General features: G+C 38.2%; 1 pseudogene; it reads right to left on the bottom strand.

The window, feature by feature from the left end:
- Window positions 1-11,503: 11,503 nt before the first annotated feature.
- Window positions 11,504-25,984, bottom strand: part of LOC120524114 — a 44,657-nt pseudogene continuing 30,176 nt past the window's right edge.

Raw genomic sequence — 25,984 nt, 5'->3', positions numbered from 1 at the left:
AACTGATATACAATTACATAATGATATAAATGTAGCTTAAACAAATGTTAAAAATATATCACAGTGGTTACTGCTTCTGCCTTGCAAATGTATAGACCATGTTTTCATTTTTCACCTGCTTGTATGGCTTTTGTAAAATTTATCCTCATCTTCATAAGTTTTTTTCAAATATTGCAGTTTCCTCTTGCATCTTAAACATGTGTATGCTAAATTAACTGGTATCTCTATGATCTCAATTAAAATTAATAAAAAAATCAAATAAAATTTTAGGCTATATTGTGAAAACTGTTGAATATAAATCAAGGGCCTTGTCTTTAGTCTAATAATGACAGTAGTAGTGTGTAGGCCTGGCCACCACATTATAAATGAGACACAACAGCACTTAAGGCTGTGCCAAGGAGAGCAAGTAGATGCATCACAGGACTAAACAGCATGGCCTACTGTGACAGACTCAGGGAATAAATCCTGCTTAGTCTCAAGCAGAGAAGGCTGTAATCCAGGTCTTCAACATTTTCAAAGGCATTGGTAAAGTAGATCCCCCCCAAATAAATAGCAAACCACATACGCAAGAGCACCAGTGTAAATCAAGAAGAAGTGCATTTAAGACTGATAACAGGAAGCAGTTCTTTATTCAGAGTTGTGGCAATCTGGAACAAATTACCAAAGCGTGTAGTTGAAGCAGAAACCTTGAAAATCCTTAAGAAATACCTGGTGTGACCACAAGACGGAGCCACTGAGACCCAAATCCCAGACATAATCGAGACAAACACAGGTTCAAGTTTAAATAAAAGTTGTTTTATTAATCACAATGCCTCCTTCTGATATACACAGTTCAAAAACTACAATCACAATCAATAAACAGTCCTTTTCCTTCTCCTTCAGGTGACTGTTATCTTCTGCCTGATGAGTCTGATTCGTCTTTGTATGGCAGAGTGGCTCCTGTTATATAAGAACTGGGAGTACTTCTGGTGCCAGGGCATAAACAATATGAAGTACTTCTGGGTCAGAGAGAAGCTCCCTAAAGTAGGGAGAACTTCTCTCAGCAGCGCCCTCTGGTGGCCCCCAAGGACACCGACAGGGTTACCTGTACACACTACAGGTCCATTATGAGTGTCCAAACTGGGACTGAACCAGAGAAGCACTGCCACCTCCCATGTTGGGGATAAACTGTCCCTGTCCATCCATCGTAGCCTGAGTGCTAACTGTTATAGGACGTGCTAGCCAGGTAAGGCATCACTCCCATTCCCAGTCAGTACACCAGTCCATCCATTCTGGCACTTACAATAGATATGATACTCAAACAGCTTAGCTATTAACCACACAAATAAGATTGATGGTCTCCTCTCATTTGCCAAATTTCTTATGTTTTTATGTCTCAGCATGAGCAAGCGTGGATATTCATGCAAGTGTGTCTAGTCACGGATTGACATTTCATTTTGGGTTTGTTCCTAGATTAAAAAAGGTTGGCTGTACACTTTGATTCTTGATGCAGTGCTTCACTATTAGAATTTTTTTAAAAATAGCAATTGGGAAAGGCATTACTTTAAAAAATAAAACCATACAATTTTTACTTGTAGTTAAAGGGGACAACATTTCAAAAATGAATGTGATTGTGTATCTATTGCAACTCTATACATGTGTTTGTGAAATTTGATATAATTTTTGAGGAACGTTCGATTAAGGTTGCAATAGTAAAAATATCAATGCACATTAAATTAGGGTGGACTTTTGAAATTTGTTCTACATTCTTTATACATTTATTAATACATTTCATTTGAATGTCATTATAATACATTCTAGAATAATAAAAATTCAAAGGTTTATGAACATTTCGTTCATACTGCTCACATGGACTGAAGTTAAATGATCCAAATATCCTGTCCTTTTCCCAGAGTGCTCACTTGGAAACTACCAAATGTATGCATTATGGTAAAATTCACATTTTTCTTCAAGATCTCAAAGTGTCCCAATGTTAAATGTGCACAACTCCAGTGTTTTGCAGGGCATACTAACACACACACACACAAATACACACACACACAGGGACACTTTACAGAAACTAGAACAGTCTGAGAAAAATCAGCTTTAGTAGAATTTAAAATGAATTTGTAAAATTAAGCATTAAGTACTTCTCCAATTTAAACAATCAGAACATGAAGCCATGGTTAGTATACATTATTTCAATAATATTGTTTACCATTATTAAAAGCGTGCATACAGTACATTAAACCAGAGGTCAATGAAAACAGCAGCATGTGACACTAAAAAAGCTGCAATATTTGCCTTCTTAATGTTCAAGAGCATGCACCTATTAAAAAAAAAGATTAATCTGAAACTGTATTCGTTAGTCCAGATTTTGAAGATTCTTAGATCTTACTGTAAGACGCAGACAGTCATGTAGTCACCCCGAGTGAAAAAAACTGTTGAAAACTGATCAAAGAAATGTTTATCTTACCTTAAGCCCAGTACTGAGGATTCAGTGGATCAGTATAGCATGACATTGTCTGACAGATACAATGGGGTGGATAAATCCCAGAATGCACTGTACCACAGTAGTCCAGCTGCTTGTGACATAACATCTCTTCAGTCCCTGTGCTTGTCACGATGATGACCCTTCAGTAACACAATAAGAGGAATGTTTCTGGCAGGATACAGCTTTTTATAAAAAAAAAAAAAAAACTTTCCAGGTTATAGCTTAAAATATGTATGCTCTGTGACACTCTAAGCTTTGACAAAGGTTTTAATACATTTGATATGTGAAGCAGTGAGGAACTTAACTGGTAATAAACTGGTCCATTGCTTCTCTATTTCACCTGAACTCCTTTATACTGGTGTTGATTGGTGCAATATAAAACACAATAAATGGTAAAGTGTAATCACAAGCTATTTACCACTGGACTCCTTGTTTACAATGACTATTAAAAATATTTACAACCTTGGACAGTTCCCCATGTTTCTGTACAACAGTGTATTATCTGTGATTTTTTTATACTGATTAACACAAAAGCTCAATAAAGAACAGAAATTAAAAAACAAACAGCTATATTTTAATTCATTAAGAACCAAAAGCATTTGATCCCACAATTATTCACCTCCCTTGTATCTGGCATAGATAACTTTGGCACTAACAACGGTCATGAGCCTTTCACGACAAGTATCTTCAAGGTTTGCGCCTCTCACGTTTCTCTCTCCAGCAGTTCCCTTTGCTTACTTTACTGCATATACATTGTTTTCTATGCACAGTACGTTTATAGCCCTGTTTTAAAAAGGCATCCCACTACCTTTGATTATTCTTTAATAGCTGGAACGATGTGCAGTGACAGCTTTCAGCAAACCTAGAAAAGTTTATCTGTGTCTCATCTAGCCATATGTTTCTCTTGTGCTTGGAATCGGGGTCTTCCAACATGCCTTGAGTCAAAATAAATTAGCAATTTATTGGAGTCTCCTTTTATGAAAATGAAGTTTATTCTGCTCTCTTGCAATAAAACATGGATTTAATAAGCTGTTATTCTAGGAATTTTTGATAAGTGGGGCATAAAGTAAGTGCAGTGAGAAATGGACATCTTATAATTCTATCCTAGCATAACCCTCTGCCCTCTTAATGTTTTCCTGGGGCATTTCTGTGGATGAGCAGATATTTATTACCTCTCACCATTTATTATTGACTGACTTGGAATTAAGTGGTTTGGATTGGGATGGTATGAGGGAGCTATGGTTTCATTAATAGGTCATTTTGAGTATTTATGAATAAATATAACAAGAAGCAATTGATTACAAAAGTGAAGGTGAAGTGCATGTCAATTATTGGTGTATATAGCAGAAAGACAGAAATTCCTTCACCATAAACTTTTAATGGTTTCTCCGAATAATGTCCCACTTACCCACAAACTTTAAAAGTCTCAAGTACTACATATTCACAATTCTGCTTGTTTTTTTCTTCAATAATAGAGTTTACCCTGCCTTGGAGGATTTTAATGCCAGTGGCATTATGCCCAGGCATAATTTCTGGTTTTTGCCCACTGTTGTATGGATAGGATCCAGACCCTGTAGCTCTGAGTTTTAAAACCAGATGCATAAATCATAAATAAATAAATAAGTAGTGGTATTGCAATGCCTGGGAAATGTTGTTACTCCCATACACTGCTTGATACTTTTTAGAAAACTTCTGGTTTACCTTTATGTACTATTTGTTACATACCATGCAAGAAGCTATGGGACTTTCCAAAAATAGGCCTACTTACCTTGAGATTGAGGCTATACCTGAACTGCATGTAAAAAACCCAAGTACCTGAGCTTAAAAAGGTAAGTAACAGAAAAGAAATGAGTACTTGCTTGTATTTTGTTCTCGGCTCTTCACTTGATGATCAACTTTGTACCCATGTCCTGTAACACTTATTCCTGAACAGTCAACAGTTTGAGGTTTTCTTGATCATGTTGACCTCTTCTGTAAGTCGCTTTGGATAAAAGCGTCTGCTAAGCAAATAAACGTAAATGTAATTGTGAATTTTCCATTTCTTAAATTATTTTTAATTTCTTAGGGTTGAAAGTTTCATTTTAATGGACATTTTGTAGATCAACAAAACAAGCAGTATTACATTTTACTTAGATATGCATTTACATTTATTTTCATCAAGCGGGGTCATTTTTGCTAAATCGCTTGTAATTTGACCTCTCCAAATTAGAATCATTGCTGTTATTGAACTATCTGGAGTATAAACACATGTTTGGTCTCTTTGTAAAGTTAACATTCTCTAGTTTCACCCTTAGTAGTCAGAATCACTGTAGGTGTGACTGATCAAAAGTTATGCACATTAGAACTCACAGAAAAAATGATTTTTTTTGTTCTCGCCTAAGTTTTTTTGTAAAAATAAAGGCCTCTTTAGCTGCAGTAGGTAGGTGGGGACAGAAACACACTATGTACCAACAGAATATCTTGTTGACTACTCACATTTCAAATTTGAAAAGAATACCTGTAAAAATGACATTTTTACACCAGTTTTTATGTGGGCATGTCCTGGTGCTTTTTAGAGGGAACTCTGGTTTATCCATTATTCACATTTTAGAACGTATGGAAAAAGTGTAATAACCTTTGAATGCTTCAACCCACATATATCAATGAGGGCTCTACTGAAAGCTTACACCTAAAGGAATCTATATCTACACACAGTGTCACTCTATTAGTTATGGAAATTCATATTCCATAATAAAAACAATAAAAAATACACATTTCAATATAACAATAGTCAAAACAAGTCTTATGGGCCAAAAAAATATATATATTTTATTTTTTACTTTTTTTTTAATAAAATGCACACAAACTATATACATTTTTTACAAACTGTTACACCACAGCTCAGCGTTTTTCCATGTGCCACTGATTGTAGCAATCCCTAGCAGGCAGAAAGCACAAGTTCATGTCACATGTTGCTCTCTGCCTCAGACTGCTCCTGGTCCGATTGATCACTGTCACGCCGCATACATGCCTCTACTACTTCATCGAGAGTGTATTTACGTTTATCTGTACGTTTATCCATATTTAAAATGCGAAAAAACTTAGTGAAATCACAATAAACAACCACGCACCAAGTCTGCAGACTGGCACAAATGCCAGCTTCGCGCAGCTCCGATCGGTTTTGTTTACAAATTGCCATGGCAAGTTACATATCGGCGTGCTCAGCTGCTCATTGGCTGTAAGTTTGGAGTGTCACTCACAGCGTCCAATCAAACTGGTAGATTCTACCAGGGTTTGGATTTGTGCGTCATCGTTCAGCTGTCTGTGACACTCGTTGGCTATACGAGGTGCCAGTCACCCCCCAGACCCCTCGTAAAAGGCCAACTTAGGTGTCAATCAGAAGCTAACACTTCCATGTAACATGCTTTAGCATGGTTATTGCCGACAGAAACAAATTACGTCTGATATGACCAATAGAGATGAAAAAAAATGTCGGAGCTAGTCTCAAGTTAAGAAACGTTTTCTGGAGTTTTTGTCCCTTTGAGGATCTATCGTGTGTTTTGGACCTAATCATTTTACTGGATTATATTCCCTGGAGCCTTACGGACAGAATGAGATCAATATTGCTCGGAAATATTGATGTTTGACTTGCAGAGAGCCTTCAAAGGTAGTCAAAGGTAGGAAAAGTCAGCTCTTAAAAGTATTTACTTCTCTGTAAAAAAGGATTTAGTGTCAGTGCTGTGGTTGTTGTGTGTCAAAATGGTTTATATCATCGGAAAGACGAGACTCTGAATTTTCATTTGATGTGTAGTATGTCGAGGTGCATGACAGAGGGGCATGCACACATGGCTGTGACATGGCTGTGACGTCGTCCAATCGTAGTTATGTACCGGGACCGGTACGTGTGCATGTTAAGAGGTTAACAGACACTTTTACCAAAAACGACTTACAAAAGAGGAAAATATAATCGAGTAACATTAGGATAGGGCCTGTTTGTACAGCAAGTGTAATAAGACAGGTAACAAAAAGTTAATTGCCACAACTAGAGAGCTAAAAAGGAAAAGACTCCATATCAGAATCAAAATTAGATTTGTTGGCCAAGAATGCAAGCACACAAGGAATTTGACTCTGGTTTTGGTGACTCTCCAATTATAAGTTACTAATAGACAAACAACATTTAATCACATACCAGAGATCTAAAACAAAAAAGACAGAGAATGTAAATATATATATAGTGGAGGAATAAACCACAAGATAATACTCAAAACGAGTTGGGGAATGACCCTGTATATTGTCGAGTGGACAAAGATGAAAAAAAAAGGTCAAAATAAATCAAAAACTGATCACATTCCACACAGATATTCAGGTAACAGACAAATAAAAAAACATGGTGGAAGGAAGTGACAAAAACGGAAGAGACGTCATCAGGAATGGCCGGAAGTGATGTCATCGAGAATGACTGGAAGTGACATCATCGTTCATGGCCGGAAGTAACGTCATCATGGCAGAGCCAGAAGTAACGTCTCCCTACAGAAACCAGAAGTGGCACCACGGATGTTTCGTTGTATGGGATGGTGGCCATTTTGAGAGGCCAAAAGTACGGTAGGTATATTATGGTTTTTCTCATTTCTGCAGACAAAGAGATAGAGACATCAGTGCACATAACCTACGCCTCATCCCACAAACTAACACTCACCTTAGGGCTCGTTGGCTGCTTCCTAAGCGTGTGTGTGTGGCAATATATATATGCATACAAAGTGAAGAGTGTAACTCAGTGCAAGAAAGGCTGAAATAAAAACTAGAGAAAAAAAAACACGTACTAACAATATGTGAACAGTACTGCAAGAACATGGGAGGACTGCGGGGATGAAACTAACCATTTGTGAGCTTGATGGCATGAGGGAAATTAATAATAAAAGGTAAAATAATTCAAAAATATCAATATATCCAAAAGTTCAATCATATTCTGTATTACCGGACAAAAAAACACTGAACATAAAAAATATTTGATTGATTAAAACCAGATATTCACTATCACACAAGCACATACCCAATTCCTCTCTTCTATCTGTCTGCCAAGAAATTAATATCTGAGACTGTGTTGCATTTCAGAGGTTTCTCTTGACATCCACATAAGTATAAAATGAGTATATCTGAATTTCAGTCATCACTATATGTCTAACTGAATGCAGGAGACAATCATTCCTGACCCATATGCTAGTTAATGCCATTATATGATGACATTTTTTCAGTGATTTCAATTTGGCATGAACATCAGTCAAGTGTGTCTCCCTCAGGGAATGATAGTAAGGTCACCCTGGGAAGGGATTTTGTGGTTCCACAGGTTCATGACTGTTTTTCTTTTTCATCGAAGAGTCATAACCAGAAAACCACCCCTTGGTGCCTCAAGAACATAAATACCAGCACATCCTAACAGTGATCATTAGCTGACAAGACTGCTTGGGATACACTGGAAGTGCTGGGGACTTTGTAAATTTTATTCTTATAAAAACCTGGTTATCTGGTTGGTTTTCCAACCTTTATGATCTCTCTTGCCTATCTGTTTACTTGTTTACAGGTGCCATATTCAGAAACATATTGACTCATTTACCTTAAGGAAGGAATGTGCACTTCTTCCTGGCACAGATGAGCACATGTTTTGCTGTTTTGAAACTGGAAGAACCAAAAGACAAAAAGTCTTAAAAAATGTTTGCCAAGAAAGCAATGTGCTTTTCTATAACCATATTTTCTTCAACAGCATTTTCAATGAAAATCATAAAAAAAATTCTTACATCTTTAATACTATTTCCACCTTTCATTCCCCATTGAGTGTCAATAATTCTCACATTTTCTTCACTGAGGTTAGCATTCACTTTCTACAAGTTCATCCCACGTAGCTAGGCCGGCCATTTCTGTGCCGGTATTTCGGTGACTAGTCTCTGTTGTTTCTTGTTCATTGCTCTTTGAGTATTGGTTATAAACATATCTTTTACTTCTGTGTGTCACTGTTTATACTTCATCTTTCATGCTCTCCGTGTAATTGCCTCAGGTGCTTCTGATCTCTTTCCATGTATCTTCTATTTACTTCAGCAGCTTAGCTTGTTGCTAAGATGGCCTTAACAAAGTCATGCTGCCACCTAATTTTCTTTCAAACCTGCAGCAACTCCACCATTAAGAAGGTATTGGAGTTTGTATTGTATTCCATGATATATGAGAAGAAGATGATGCAGGGCTCCTTCCTGGGCTCTCAGCTTCACTAAAACCTACCCTACTTGGGGTATTTCCTCTAATGTGCCATTAGGCTGAGTATTCTACTGCTACAATTCATAAAGAACAAATCATGTCTTATCCAAGGGACCACATCACATCAGACATACATTCAGTTTAGGCTGGTCATTTTTGCTTGCATCTATACTACAGGAAGTCTCATGATAAAGTAGGTATATAAATATGAGAAATCCAGATGTAAATAATATGAACATAAAATAAATTAATGTTGACAAAGGAAGCATTTAAGCCTCCATGCATGAAATCTGAAGGGGATCTGCTCTGTTTTTCATTTGGAATTAAGTAGGAGATGAGAAGTGTGTCAAGAAACACTACAGGGTCTCCTTTATACTGAAAGCAATACACCTGCAGAATGCCTCACTGTAACTGTGACTGCTAAGTCAGAACTTTTCTTTGTTTTTAATTTTTTTGCTTTATAGTCATTCTGGTGCATATTCAGACCAAACTGTGTGTGTGTATTATTCATTCATCTACTTATTTACATATTTATGTATTTATTTATTTAAAGACCTTGTGTAAAAAAGCCAAATTTCACCCTGGCGACAAATAATTCTATCTATCTATATACTCAAAGTTTTGGTTAAAATATTAGGTCTCAAGCCTGGTATACTCACCTCTTCAACTACATGTACATTATCAGTGAATACAATTAAATTGTCCTTTGTTGCCTCTACATAATCAAGCACTGATTATTATTGGTGACAAGTAATCGGATTAGGGTTCTGCTCAGGAAATTATTTACCAAGTCCAAGTGTAGTGAGCATCATTCACCTGGGGCCTCATGCATAACGCCGTGCGTAGAATTCACACTATAACATGACATAAGCACAAAAGCTGAAATGTGCTTGTGTGTGTCATCCGTTCAGTCATTTCTGACCTTCGGCGATTCTATAAGCTAGCTCTCTCCATGCTTTTCGATCTTGCACAGCTTCTTTGAGCTGTGTTATGCTCATGCCCGTGTCTGCTTTGATGGTGTTAAGCCAACGAGTTCGCTGGCAGCCGGGTCTTCTTTTGCCGCTTACCATCCCTAGCATGACCGATTTTTCTAGCGAATTTGAACGCATTATATGGCCGAAATAGGTCAGTTTGAGTCTAGTGATTTTCCTGTCTAACGAGATGTCCAGCTTTATGCGCTCTAGTACTTCTTTGTTCGTTACTCTCGCTATCCATGGAATGCGGAGTAGCTTTCTCCAGCACCAAAGTCCAAGACTGTCTGTCTTCCTTCTGTCGGCTTTTTTCAGGGTCCAACTTTCATATCCATACATGGTTATTGGAAAAACAATTGCACAGACTAGCCTGCATTTAGTGGCGAGGCTGATATCTCTGCTTTTCCAAATTTTTTCCATGTTTAGCATTGTATTTCGGCCGAGCGCTATCCTTCTTTTTACCTCTGAGCAAAGTTCTCCGCCCCGGCCAATGTTTGAGCCTAGGAAAGTAAATTCCTGAACACATTCTATTTCCTCATCGCTGATTTTTATTTTGATGTTGTTGACTGCGGTCGTCATTATTTTCGTCTTTTTTAAGTTCAATTGCAAACCCATTTTTTCGCTTTTGTGCTTGATTTTCATTATCAAATCCTCAAAACCCTTATTCGTTTCAGCCAACAAAGTAGTGTCTTCAGCGTATCGGAGATTATTGATGTTTCTTCCGCCGCTTTTGACTCCATTTCTGACTCCTCCAGTCCTGCCTTCCGCGTGATGACTTCCACATACAGATTAAACAGAAAGGGGGAGAGAATGCAACCTTGTCTCACTCATTTTCTACAGTGGAACCATTCAGTGTCTCCGCATTGTGTCTTAACTATGGCTTCCTGCTTGGAATATAACAATCTGATCAATTTAACCAGATGCGGTGGTACACCCAACTCTTCTAAGGCTTTCCACAGTTTGATATGGTCAACGCAATCAAATGCCTTTGTGTAGTCTATGAAGCACAGGTAGATCTTCTTTTGATATTCCCGATATTTTTCAATGATCCAATGCAGGTTTGCGATGTGGTCGCGAGTGCCGCGTCCCCGCCTGAAACCTGCTTGTACATCGGGCAATTCTGTCTCGATTGTTGACCTCAGCTTCTCCTGTATGATCTTTAGGAGCACTTTGCTCGCATGTGGGATCAGAACTATTGTGCGATTATTCAAGCAATCTCGGGTGTCACCTTTTTTCGGTAACGGGATAAATATGGATCTTTTCCATTCCCTCGGCCATTTGCCGGATTCCCAGATCTTTTGACATAGGGTCGTGATGACTGCTGATGGTACAGGGCGCAATAATTCCACTGGGATGTTATCTATGCCCGGAGCTTTGTTCTTAGCAAGCTGCTTAATGACTCATGCAACTTCCGCTTCCAAGATCGGTAGTTCTAATTCCAGCACGTCATCGTTCTGCGAAGTCCCCGGTTAATTTTCGCATGTGTACAGTTTATTTCCACCTGTGTCTTATACCTTGCTGGTTGTATGCTTCGGTTCCGTCCTTGTTTTTGATTGTTCCTTTATGAGCGGAGAAAGGCATTCGGATGTTCTTCACCTGAGCGAATAGATGCCTCATGTGACCTTTCAAGCAATTCTCCTCAAGCTTTTTGCAGCGCTCATTCCAGTATGCTTACTTATCTTTCCTGGCGGCTCTTTGAAATTCTACGTTCAGCCTCCTCACCTTATCTCTGTCTCCTGCAGCTTTAGCCATTCTCCTTTCATGGGCAATCCTGAGAGTTTCCTCCGTTAACCATTTGCCTTTCTTTTCTGGCTTCTTATTTGGTAGTACCTCTTCGCTATTTCAATGATTGTTGATTTGATATCGTCCCATAATTCTTCTGGTGGCGATTTTTTACCTCGATGGCATATGAAGCTGGTATTTTCGATATATCGAATTTTTTTGGCGGTGCGTGTTTTTTGATGCCACAAAGTCTCACCCGGATTTTGACGACTAGCAGTTCGTGGTCTGAGCCGCAGTGTGCTCCAGGGAAAGTTTTCACGGCAACTACAGAGCTTCTCCAACGCTGACTGCAAAGGACATAATCAATTTGGTTTCGATGCAATCCGTTAGGTGATGTCCATGTGTATAGCCAACGCTTTGGCTGCATGAACGATGTGTTTGTGATTCTTAATTGGTTTCCCTGGCAGAACTGAATCAGGCGTTTGCCGGAATCATTCCTCTTGCCTATTCCAAAACTGCCAACAATGTCGGCTTCTGCTTGCTTGCCTACTTTTGCATTGAAGTTGCCCAAAATGTAGGTGACATCCTTCTTCGGTGTTTCATCGACAGCTTTTTGTACTTCAGAGTAAAACCGCTCAAGTTCTTCTTCTGATGCGTCCATTGTAGGAGCATATACCAGCAAAATCGTGATGTTCATTGGCTTTCCATGCAGGCGGATCGACATTATGCGTTCGCTAGTTATTTTGTAACTTTCTACAGCAATGTTGTTCTGCGCAATAAATGCTACCCCATTCTTTCTGACGTTATCGTGACCAGAATAATAAACTGTAAAATCGTCCGATTGAAAATGACCACTGCCAGTCCAGCGTGGTCCAATTCGGTGACTCCGAGGATATCAATTTGGAGCCTGTCCATTTTGCTTTTTACAACATCTAATTTTCCTTGGTTCATATTTCGCACATTCCAAGTAGCAATTTTTAGCGTTTTTTTAAAGCTCAGGCTGTTCCGTTCACTGCTGACTGCATTAGCACCTGGGCTTCCCGGAGGATTTCCCCCAGGTGCATCATAATTTCCACGGTTGCTAGTATATGGCCTTTGCTCTTCCCCAGTAGCTTTTTGGGTATCCGCCGACTTGGGGGGTCCTACCTTTGGGCACCATATCTGAAATGTTCAAGAGCGTATCCATAGAATTTTATTGCCATCAAATTCGCGAACTGGGTTGCCAGGTCCTTCTCTGCTACCCTCCCCATTTGTCCGGGGTTGGGACCGGCGTATAGGGGTGACCCTACATGGCTGGGTTGAAATGTGCTTACAACAACAACAACAACATTTATTTATATAGCACATTTTCATACAAACAGTAGCTGAAAGTGCTTTACATATTAAAGAATAGAAAAATGAAAACACAATTATAAAACAAAATAAATCAACATTAACATCGAATAAGAGTAAGGTTCAATGGCCAGGGGGGACAGAAAAAACAAAAAAAAACTCCAGATGGCTGGAGAAAAAAAAAAATAATATATGCTTAATATAAATATAAATATAAAATTATAATGCTTACACACAAAAGATTCCAGATGCAGGCAACCATTCGTTAGCCAACTTTCACGTTCTTCCGCTACATAAATCCCGCCCCAACTCCTCACAGAATTATGCCTCTTTGAATATGCAAATCAATATAAATAGCCATTAAGATCAGCCTTCTGTGAAAAGACAATGGGAAAAGCACGGGGGAAAATATAAGAATTTCAGCGAATACCAAGTGGTGGAAAAACGTACTATTTGTTGGTTTAAACAGTGGTATAAACAAGAAAAGGAAGCTTATCGAGTGACATAGCGTGTCGGAGAAACTCAAAAGCTCAAGTTCACAAAGTCGCACAGGGCCTGAAATAATAAAGAAGTTGTCATATATCAAAGTTGCCGTGAAAAGGCGAGTTGTAGCCCACCATCTGAGTGTCATATGAGAGCTTATTAGGGTACAGAGAAAAAAAAAATAGGCACACGGTGGGAAAAAAGCATGAAATGTCAACTTTAATCTCGAAATTTCCACTTTAACCACATAGTTTATTTTGTCATTAAAGTAGAACATCATAAACTTTATCTTAAAATTGTTTAATTTATTAGTTTCTCAAATCCCACCTCAACTAAAGTAGCAAGTTAAATGCTTTGTTTTGTATTTGATCTTCTATGTGATCTATGTGTGTGAATCACTACATGCTTCTTAAACCGGCTTTCTCTTCCTCTGACAGGACACAGAATCCACTACATTCGTGATATTACAGCTCTCTGAATTAAAATACTGAGATGTATTTTCATGATGATAGGAGTTAAATAATGTTGTTCAACATGGGAACATGGTGCAGTGATTGTTCAAGTCTCAGATGCTTGCTGTGCCATGCGCGACCTTCGATGAAATGCTTTAGTACAGAAGTACTGTCTCTTTCAAACGTACTAATTTCCAATTTCTGTCCTTACTTTTCTTTCTCCAAATACCCAATCGCCACACAATCAGCTCTGTAATAGACATTAAGCCATCTGTAAGCTTAGAACACAGATTCTTTAAAACTTTTAAGGAACATTGAAATATCTTCGTAGTACATGTTTAATTATTCTATCCATCTATCCTTCTAGTAACATCAGAATACAGCACAAGGCAGGAACAATCCATGAACGGAGCGCAAGCTAATCGCTAGTACTGCTGCACCGTGTCCTGGCATGTTTAATTATTGACAATATAGATTATTTAAATGAAGTTAAAGTTTTATCTGTATAATATAATAAACATATTTTGCTGCATTTCATCTTAAAAATGATATCGTCATCATATGTAAATACGCGCTTTATTTTTATGCCTCAGGTTGTGCAATATTGTAACTGTAGTGCAAGTTTACAGTGAGGTAATTCTACTTATAATTACAGACAATTATACAAGGAGCACTTGATTGAGTGCATTTAGAGTTCTTGGGATGAAACTCTTTCTGAACCACGAGGTCTGTACAGGAAAGGATTTGAAACGTTTGCCGTATGAGAGCAGTTCAACAGACAGCATGGCTGAGGCAGCGTATGCTTGATGCTGTATACCGATAATTCTCTTTCTCAGCTTCTGTAGATCTTTGATTCCCCACTTAGATACAGTGATATAAATACTCTGAGTGGTGCAGTGAGAGTAATATGGAAAAAGATGATCCGCTGTGGCAACCCCTAACGGGAGCAGCTGAATAAAGAAAAAGAAGTTGTAGTGAGAGTAACAACGCTAAAGTAGCTATCGTATTTAGAATAGTTTGACCATTCCGTGGACCATTATATTGTTACTGGTTAATTACAATCAGATGCATTAAACTAATAAACAATATGTGGTTAATTTCAGTGTATTTATAAAGCCACGTCAGGGATGTGGATCTAAAAAAGAAAGATAAACCACACAGGAACAGTAGCACTACTTTGACGCTGGGTGCCTCCAGTCTGCAAAACCGAGTGCAGAACTTGCGTATGACAGGGTACGAGGTACCGTGATTTGAACGTGGAAACGTTCTTACGCAACAATTCTGTGTGTAAGCACCATTTATACATGAGGCCCCTGGACTGTGATCTCACTCTTATACTACCATAAGAGTAGTACTTGTTTTTGGAAATGTTCCTTATTTTACAAATTTTTGGCCAAAAATCACAGAAGTAAATGGTATCTACACTGTAGCACAGGATGTGTTTGCTTTATTTTATTTTCTAAAAATTCCTTTTTTAGAGTGATTATTATGAACAGAAGTATATACATACAGCCTGATTTGGAGAATATTCACATTTATTAATTTTGTGTTTTTATTTGTTTATTAATTCTCAGATTCTATGTTAATGTTTAACAGGTGGAGATTATTTTATTTTAACCAGTAGATGGCAGACACACAACACAGTTTGGTAAATGAATTTGTCCTCTATATTGTAAAGGCTGGATTTAAGATTATCAGTGAGCGATTCCGTAAAACAAAAGCATTATCTTGCCAAAATCTCAAATAAGAATGTTCTAATTTCTAATTATAGCTAATGCTTCCTTTTCATAACATGTTTTTCTGGAGCAACTATGGCCACCCCTATTGCTACAGGGCTCTTTTTTGCCTAAAGCTGTTTGACTCTATGATGTGTCCTCATATCATTGCAGGCAGTGAGGTGCAGTAGTAAAGGCTTCAGACTTCAAACTCTCAGGTTATACTGTAGGTTGAAATTCTGCTATTGACACTGTGTGGCTATGAACCAATTACTTTACCTGCCTGTTCTCCTTTGAAAAAAACAAAAGAAATGGAACTGATTATATGTCAAATGTCATAAGCTGCTGTGAATAAAGGTGTTAGCCAAATAATTAAATGTAAATGATGACAATAAAACGTCCTGCGGTGGGCTGGCGCCCAGCCTGGGATTTGTTCCTGCCTTGCGCCCTGTATTGGCTGGGATTTGCTCCAGCAGACCCCCGTGACCCTGTGTTAGGATATAGCGGGTTGGGAAATGACTGACTGATGACAAAAAACACAAGGATATCATTTCTTAATGGACACTTACTGTAACACTGCATGCACAATGGGCTTATTACAGTTATGTAACACACTCTGCTTTATTTTTACTGTTTTGCATTTTACGTTCAATGTTGATGCATCATCATGTGAATTTCCAGAATTTAATGAAGCACCAACTATCTATCTATCTCATATAAGATGAACAAACAAATTATCAATTTTGAGGATTTTATTATTTTTACTCCATTCATTTTCTTATTTAGCTTTGTGAAATACAGAATAATTGGGAGTCAAAACATATCCATATGTACCAGACCTCGATGGGAGACCAATCAGGTTAGTTCAGAGACACTATTTAACATACCATGTATCTATTTAGGATGTGTGAATAGAGGATGGAGTACAATAAATGATCAAAACTGAGACTTAAATGGAGTGGGAAAGAGTGAACTCCACAAACACAATGGCTCAGCCAGGAGGCAAATCCTGGAAAATCACTTATGCTAACATTAGCACTGAATATACAATTATCACTACAGCTGTGATAAAAAGCAGTGTTAATCAACGTCCCCCATAATGCCAATACAATTTGACAGTGCAACATTATAATATTTAAAGTGTACTCCCAACCACATTCACTTCAAAATGAAGGCCAAGTGTCAAATAGATATCTTGCTTCTACTATTTTTTTCACTTTTTATGTTTCTTATTTCTTATTCTAAAAGTTTTTAATGAAAAAGAATTTAAATGTGGCATGATTTTAAACAAGTGTCAGTAATTTTTATTTGTAAAAGATGGTGTGAAAGGATTGACTGACTGGGACTGGGGTCACTGAGATGGTCAAAAAACTCCTTGGTGGCAGGGCTCCGGGGTTGGATGAGATACGCCCGGAGTTCCTCAAGGCTGTGGTTATTGTAGGACTGTCTTGGTTGACATGCCTCTGCAACATCGCATGGACATCGAGGACAGTGCCTCTGGATTGGCAGACCAGGGTGGTGGTCCCCCTCTTCAAGAAGGGGGACCGGGGGTGTGTTCCAACTATAGATGGATTACACTCCTCAGTCTCCCTAGAAAGGTCTTTTCGGGGGTCCTGGAGAGGAGGGTCCGTCGGACAGTCGAACCTCAGATTCAGGAGGAACAGTGTGGTTTTCGTCCTGGTCGTGGAACAGTGGACCAGCTCTACACCCTTAGCAGGGTGCATGGGAGTTTGCCCAACCAGTCTACATGTGTTTTGTTGACTTGGAAAAGGCGTTCAACCGTGTCCCTCGGGGGAATCCTGTGGGGGGGCGCTCCGGAAGTATGGTGTATAGGACCCCCTGATAAGGGCTGTTTGGTCCCTATACAACCAGTGTCAGAGCTTGGTCCGCATTGCCGGTAGTAAGTCGAACCCTTTTCCAGTGAGAGTTGGACTCCGTCAGGGCTTCCCTTTGTCACCGATTCTGTTCATGACTTTTATGGACAGAATTTCTAGGCGCAGCCAGGGCGTTGAGGGGGTCTGGTTTGGTGGACTTAGGATTGGGTCACTGCTTTTTGCAGATGATGTTGTCCTGTTTGCTTCATTCAGCTCTCTCTGGATCGGTTCGCAGCTGAGTGTGAAGCGGCTGGGATGGGAATCAGCACCTTCAAATCCGAAAAAGGGTGGAGTGCCCTCTCAGGGTTGGGAGCGAGATCCTGCCCCAAGTTGAGGAGTTCAAGTATCTCGGGGTCTTGTTCATGAGTGAGGGAAGAATGGAGCGTGAGATCGACAGGCGGATCGGTGCCGCGTCCGCAGTGATACAGGCTCTGTATCGGTCTTTGTGGTGAAAAAGGAGCTGAGCCATAAGGCAAAGCTCTCAACTTACCAATCGATCTATGTTCCTACCCCTCACTTATGGTCATGAGCTATGGGTAATGACCGAAAGAACGAGATTGCGAATACAAGGGGCTGAAATGAGTTTCCTCTGCAGGATGTCTGGGCTTTCCCTTAAAGATAAGGTGAGAAGCTCAGTCATCCGGGAGGGGCTCAGAGTAGAGCCACTACTCCTCCGCATCGAGAGGAGTCAAATGATGTGGCTCGGGCATCTGATCAGAATGCCTCCTGGACGCCTCCCTATTTGAGGTGTCTTGGGCACGTCTAACTGGGAGGAGGCTCCGTGGAATACCCAGGACACACTGGAGGGACTATGTCTCCCGGCTGGCCTCGGGATTCCCCTGGAAGAGCTAAAAGAAGTGGCCAAGGAGAGGGAAGTCTGGGCATCTCTGCTGAAGCTGCTGCCCCTGCGACCCAATCTCGGATAAGTGGAAGAGGATGGATGGATGGATGGATGGATGGATGGATGGATGGATGGCGTGAAAGTACATTTAATGCAAAAATGTAAATTTATTGCAATGTCGCTTTCCTGGCGAACAAGTGGTTGCTGCAATCAAAAGGGGTTTATTGCTCTTCTATGTGAATGGAACATTCAAAAGAATAGTAAAGACAAATAACAACTATTTACAATTCTCTCTCATTGTTTTGACAATGGGAAATGCCTTGCTTTATGCTTTTTACTTTTTCTGGGATGTCCTCCTCCTCCAGTCTCACGTTTTATAGGCGTGACTGTCCACTGGACCTACATATATTGTAACATTTCAGTCCCATATGGCAAACTCACAAAACTGTCGTCCAAAAAGTGCAAGCACATGCACACACCACCAAGCTAGTTCTTGTTCCTTTTTACCGTTCCGAACTTCCTTATCAATTCCTGCCCCATCATCCTAGATGCTGCTTTAATTGAGAGTGGAACATGGAACTCCTTTGTGCCCACCCCACGCCTCCTTGTGATTTGCCACATTGTTACAATATGTTCTTCCCAAATTGCATATACTAATTTTGCATAAAATCTGGTCCTGATTATCTTATTCAAAGATAATCTTTACAAGTGTAATATATATAGAAGATGCAGTTAACTGCCCAAAAGCAACATTCACTTTAACTTTTCTTTATATGTAATGTAAAACAATACATTTTGTTTAGGAGTTATTGCAGTATTACAAAATAAATCTGAAGCATCTTGCAAAAAACCAAAGGGTAGCATGACAATGAAATGCATCATATTTGTAGTAAGACATGGATACATTTATCGATATTTCAATTACCTGGCTGAGGTGGAGGAGCCTCTGTTATGGCAGACTAGGGAGTACTTCTGGTGCCACAACATTGCACCCAAGAAGCACCTCCATATTAGGACTGAAGCCTTTCTGCTATAATAGCCTGCCATCCAAATAAGTAGGTACCATCCAACCTGGAGGGATGTCAGCCCATATTTGTGTTTTACACTCTTGCACACTTACAGTATATTAATTTATATTGTTTGAAAAGATTTTCTTCCATTACAACCAATTCATTTTTTAACCAAACACAATTTTTGCCTTTATCTAATTAAGTGGCCAAATAAAACGTTGCAAGAGTATCAGTTGTAATGTGCAATATTTTGTTAGTTAAATACTATAGATAAAAAAGTTATATTTTTATGGTCAATAATTTTATCTCCATGTGTGTTGTTAACTGCTGGTATTGCATTGACTTCCTTCTTGTAGAATTGTTGGGCGAAGATCTTATTGGCCTTTTCTCCATGTTCATAATAATGATAATCCGGTTTAAAAATAAGCTGTTCCATTTCTTTAGTAGTCAAGAGGTAACATTTTGTCTTTTCCTATAGACTGCCTCATTTGGAGACCTGGCGTATTCTGGATCTATTCTGGCAACTTCGCTGATTAACTCAGACACCCTCTTCGTTTCCAGTATATTTTTGTGAGAAAGATATGAAATAATCTGCCCTCAGAGTTTCCCAGAGTATACCTGGTGAGACCTCTAAAGATAAATTTGTCTCAAGAAAGTAATCAATTTGCTTGGTTATGAATTCTGTACAGTTCTCATCAGCAATGACAGGAGTTAAGACGCCAGCTATGAGATTAGTGTGCAGGATGCAGTGATTTAAGCTCCGTGATCAAAGGGGCGTGGTCAGAGATAACGGTAGTGTTCTAGTTACAAGATTTGATAGAGGGCAAAAAATGTAATCAATTCCTGAGTAACAATGATGTAAGGGTAAGAAGAAGGAGTGTGCTCTTAGGTTAGGATTTAAGAACATCCATGGGTCAGATAAGCTACGACCCGTTACAAAATATATAATTATCTTTGTAGTATTATAATCGCTGTTGTATCTGAGGATCTATCCAGGTCTGTATTTAAAACACAATTAAAGTATCCAGCCGTTATAATTTTATGAGTGTTCACATTAGGGAAAGATGCAAATATGTTTTGAAAGAAAGCTCTATCATCCGCATTAGACACATAGGTATTAATCAAAATCATTTTAGTATTAGATAAATTGCACATCACCATGACAATGCTATACATAAAAATGTTTCATTTTGATTTGTTTAAAAAAAAGAAATAACACTTTTTTAATACTACAAATATCCATCCATTTTCTAACCCGCTGAATCCGAATACAGGGTCACGGGGGTCTGCTGGAGCCAATCCCAGCCAACACAGGGCACAAGGCAGGAACCAATCCTGGGCAGGGTGCCAACCCACCGCAGGACACACACAAACACCAAGCACACACGAGGGCCAATTTAGAATCGCCAATCCACCTAACCTGCATGTCTTTGGATTGTGGGAGAAAACCGGAGCGCCCGGAGGAAACCCACGCAGACACGGAGAGAACATGCAAACTCCACGCAGGGAGGACCCGGGAAGCGAACCCGGGTTTCCTAACTGTGAGGCAGCAGCGCTACCACTGCGCCACCGTGCCACCCCATACTACAAATAAAAAAATGTTATTTCTTATTTTAAACAGAAATCAAAATATAATTTGACCTATCTATGAAAATGATTCAGCTCCTGAGTAAACAGGTATGGGTATGGGTATTCATAAGTCTAATGTTTCAAAGGTGAGCTGCCACTGGGCAGAAAAGTTAATAGACTGGTGCAGGTAAATTACTTTTTCTGTGTGTTGTTGTTAGTTTATATTTCTTTAATTTTAGTTGGAATTTTAATAAAGTTTTTTTTTTTTTTTTTTTACCAAAAAAAAAAAAAAGGAATTTTAATAAAGTTTCATTTTACAAATAGGATTAAGGAATAACACTTTAAGGCCCAATTTGAAAGGAGGAAATCTTACAATGGTTATGTTTTATCATTTTAACTATGGCTTTCATCTTTTTAGTGTGATTTCTTTTATACTCTGGTATTTGTTTGATATGATAATGAGAAACTTTTATTATCATTTAATGGTTTATATAGCTAATTTATTTTAATTATTAAAGCATATTAATTAATACTTACAGAATTTCAGCTCATTATAGGCTTTTTGTTCTGTTATGTGTCACATTTTTAATTTGCTTATTGTAAGTTTTAATTGGGATTTTTGACACAATAGAAATGAGTTTTTTTTTCAGTATACCAATTATATCATTGTCACTTTGAGGTGGTAAAACGTTACAGTAAAATTGCTTAATATCTAAAGCATATCTGCTTGCCTGAATGCATTAATATATATTCTTAACTAATTTTCTGTGCAGGTAGTATTTAAATGTATTAATAAAAAGCACTACCTATGTTAAATGTCAAAGGCTGTGACTGCTTGCACAATTTTACATAAGCAAAATATAAATATAAAAAATTGTACTAAAGTATTTTACAGCAATGAGAATATTGTTATATAGATATACATTGATTAAAAACAGTAACTCATAAATGGGTTTTATAAAATGTATTTATACATCTGACAATGTGTAGAGTCTTAATCAAATTGCATCTGAACTGCAAGGATCTTTTGTGGAGAGTTTAATGCAACATGTTACATTGCATGGTTACGCAGGATAAAACTGCATTTTTATGAAGACCCGTGTACGCTGATGAGCCACAACATTAAAGGTTAAAATAAATAACATTGATTATCATGTTACAATGGCACCCTGTCAAGGGGTGGGATATATTAGGGAGCAAATGAACAGTCAACTCTGAAGGTGATGTGTTGGAGGCAGAAAAAATGGACAAAAGTAAGGAGATGATTAGCTTTGACAAGGACCAAATTGTAATGGCTACACAACTGTGTCAGAGCATCTCCAAAACAGCAGGTTTTGTGAGGTGTTCTCGGTATTCATTGGTTAATATCCACCAAAAGTGGTCCAAGAAAGGATAAGCAGTGAACCTGTGACAGGGATGTGGTTGCACAAGACTCAGTTACTGATCCCAAGTTACTAAAAAGCTCTTGACCATGACAGAAAGATGTCAGAACATACAGCTTGTTGTATATGGGGCTGCGTAGCCAAACACCAGACAGAGAGCCCATGCTGACCCCTAGTTCAAAGTTGAAATACAAGGCACAAGAGCATCAGAACTGGACAATTGAGCAAAGGAGGAAGGTGTCCAAGTCTGATGTAGTACATATTTTTTTATGTCATGTGGACGGCTGGGTTTGTGTGTGTCATTTACATGGGAAAGAAATTACAGCAGGATGCATTATGGGAAGAAGGCAAGCCAGCAAAGGCACTGGGCAATGTTCTGCTGGGAAACTTTGGGTCCTGTCATTTATGTGGAGGTTAGTTTTACATGTTCCACTGATCTAAAGATTATTGCAGACCATGTACAACCCTTCATGAAAATTGCAATTCCTGATGGTAGTGGCTATCAACTGGATAATGTGCCCTGCTACACTGTAAGAATTGTTCAGGAATGATTTGTGGAACATGACAAAGAGTTCAAGGTTGTTGACTTGGCCTCCAAATTCCCTGGATCTCAATCAGATTGATCATCTGAGGGATATGCTGTAATAACAAATCCAATCCATAAAGGCTTCACCTCACAACTTGCAGGACCTTAAGGATCTGCTGCTAATGTCTTGGTCCCAGATATCACAGGAAAACTTGGTCTTGTGGAGTCCATGTCTTAATGGGTCAGGGCTGTTAGGGCCTACACAATATTAGGCAGGTACTTTTAGTGTTGTGGCTGATCGGTATATAGGAAATCAATGCATATAAATATTTTTTCTTATGTTATTACAACTTACATGTGCTGGGTTATGAGTAATGTATGGGAGATTAAAGAACTAAGAACAATTTGGCAGTTTCACTTACTCTGTTAATCAGTCACTATAATAATTTTTGGATCCATATTTTACTGTGCATGCCTACTGAAATCACTTTGTTGACACTGTGTATGGACATATTGTACTATATGGTACAAGCCAAGAACAGAATAGTTAAATGACTTGAGCAGGGTCACATGATGAGGAGGGTAGGAGATTTTATCCTGCAATTCTGTACTTTCAAGTCCTGCTTCTTAGTTATTAGTCCACAATACTTAAAATCTTACTACTATTACTTACTTCTATTTAGGGGGGATATCTGCAGTGAGGTAATGGTTACAACTTACAAGTACCATATTTATCTTCAAATGCCTATTAAAAAGTTCTTGTGATGATGGTTTTATACTATAGCTGCAAGGAACTGAAATGTTCAAACTGTACAAATGCCTTAACAGATCAAGATTAAAGTTGGAAGCCACAGTCTTGTTTTACAAGTAAATGAGAACAAAATTTAAGCAAAGTGATGGACACATTCTTATTTAATATGAAAATATAAAATGTTTTATGAGTTGTTTTAAAATTTTCTAACTGATGATATGGGAGGAACAAAAAGACTGTTGTCGTCCCAGCAGAAAAAAGCCTGCTTTAAAAGCAGAATTTAGTGAAAGGAAAATAAGAAATAGCCTTAGGAGAACACATCTCCAGCCCTTCAGCTAGAATCTCTGTTTAGTGTTTTAATTTGGTCAAAATATAGAGGGAATAAGCACTGGCAAGACTTGTGCTCCCCAGCGCCAGGAAGACACAAGGAGAAGGGCAAAGTTTAGCAGGTTGAAGAACAGTCACATTACAGAAACACAAACAGTTTGGATTTATGATATAGGTATCTCTATGGTATCTTAAACATAAAAAAGTACATTGTACATCTTACTAAATGACTTAATGTGGATTGTGCTTCATGGCCACTATTTTGATTGCAAGAAATTGCAATCCTATACTTGTTTTCAACCTGCAATTTCTAAGTTTAATGAAAATATTAATAATATGGTAGCTGATTGTCATATATGTTAAAATTACTATTCATGAACATCCCCACTGTCACCTGTCTGTTGTAGCAACAGACAGGTGACAGTTCAAACAAGACATGTGGAATGATGCAGAAGTAACAAAAGGTCTTCCAGACAAAGACAGAGTATTTTAAATTTTCCGTTCAATTCATTCTGTTTCCTTTCCATATTTGAACAATGCAAAATGTAACTGTCATAGTTTTGGAATAATCTTTTGTAGTAAATTTTTCAATGTGCTTGTGTCAATGCCCAGAGGTGATTTTATTTTTGTTTTAAGTCTGTATTGTTTGTTTAGTAAGTGAATCAAACTTAATTTTATAATCTAAGTTGTAGATGTTCCATGTATTGTACATTTATCTGACATTAACATTCATAAATACTGATGTGCCTCTGACCTATAAGGCAATATGCAAGTGAGAATATGCAAGGGGGAATGAGTAGCATAAAAAGGATCTTTGCTGAATAGTGAAGTAGGTTGGACCGAAAGAATGAAAAATAATCTAAGATGGACAGTAAAGTGAGGAGAGCTCATAATGTTGATTTCCCTACTGAGGTTTAAATATTTCATCGGGCATCTCCCAAAGTTGACAGCAGGAGTTGGTTCTGGTCCCCATTGGAAAAGAACTAAAAAATGGTTCTTCCAAAGCCATTATCTGTGTCTACGTGTGAGCTGTTTTTCCACCACACCTAAAGTTGTTCCAGTACGTTGATTCTGTTTAAGAAGGTGATTTCTGGAGCAAGTCAAAGATATGATCATATTATGTTTTGCTTGAGTATGTTATTGCAAGTTTAATGAAACACAAATTAATTAATTAAGATATTTAACTGATTTACTATGGAGTATCTGTTTTTACAGCACTGTATATGGTGGCTGAAAGTAAAAGTCAAGTTTTGCCTGGATGGTTACAATGTCTCTATTTCAATTGAAATGTTACTACCTCTTTTAGGATTTAGGATGTCCCCTACAGCTATCCTCCAATACATTATTTTTCAGATATCATAAAATCAGATTGAAACTGAAATCATGTTAAGGCACACAAGATGCGTGAGAGAATTCATAACGAAACTTATTCAATTATTACACATTTGCTGCTTTGACTTCAGAATCTGCACCTAAGCATTCAGAACAAGATACTTAAATAATCACTCCAATTTTGTTGGAAGGGCCTTCCTTCAAAAGCAAGGGAAACTGTTATAGATTTTCATTTAAATAACAGCTGAGATCACTCTGTAGTGGTTCCAAATAAGACTCATTTAATTAATGGATCCAAGGGGGCATCACATATGAACAGCTCTGTTCATGCTGATTAATACAGAGAGAGTTAAGCTTATAGACTAAAATATTTTGCATAATACACTTGCGTCACAATATATACTATACATAATAAGTGTTACTAAGGCAGGTGTGACATTTTAACCATCTTTTGCAAACAATCTGTCATATGATCAAGCTGGCACAATCTTAGGAAATGGCTGGCAACAAATCTTGGTTACATAACCAAAGGACATGGATTATAAATGGCTTATATGTGGCACTTAGATGAAAAAGGGCCGGAGCTAAGATACCCCCAGCCACCATCCCGTATGTTGTTTCTCTATGAATTCTGCTTCATCAACTATCAGACAAAAACATGCACGACATCTGTGTCAATTCAGCAGTGGCTATGTATTCTGTATGTACTCAGCCTGACTGTCAACATCTCTCACAAGACTGTGAACATTCTTTGTCTTAACTGGCACAATTGACAGACATACTAGTTTTACATATTCAATGATATCACCCAACAATTAATCACCTAGGAAGTTCCAACAAAATGCCTGTAACACATTCTGGCTTCAGTAAAGGCTATAGCCAGTATCCATGTACAGTAGTTGGAAGGTTAGGACTTTTTGATTGTTTTTATTGAGTTAGTGAATGGGAGAATATTTTTCTGCTATGATCGCAGCTTATTTTCAAGTTTTCAATGTTTTTATG

This window comes from Polypterus senegalus, chromosome 1 (assembly GCF_016835505.1).
Source record: "Polypterus senegalus isolate Bchr_013 chromosome 1, ASM1683550v1, whole genome shotgun sequence".
In the NCBI taxonomy this organism is placed as follows: Eukaryota; Metazoa; Chordata; class Cladistia; order Polypteriformes; family Polypteridae; genus Polypterus; species Polypterus senegalus.
This window is presented reverse-complemented; position numbering and strand designations above follow the sequence as displayed.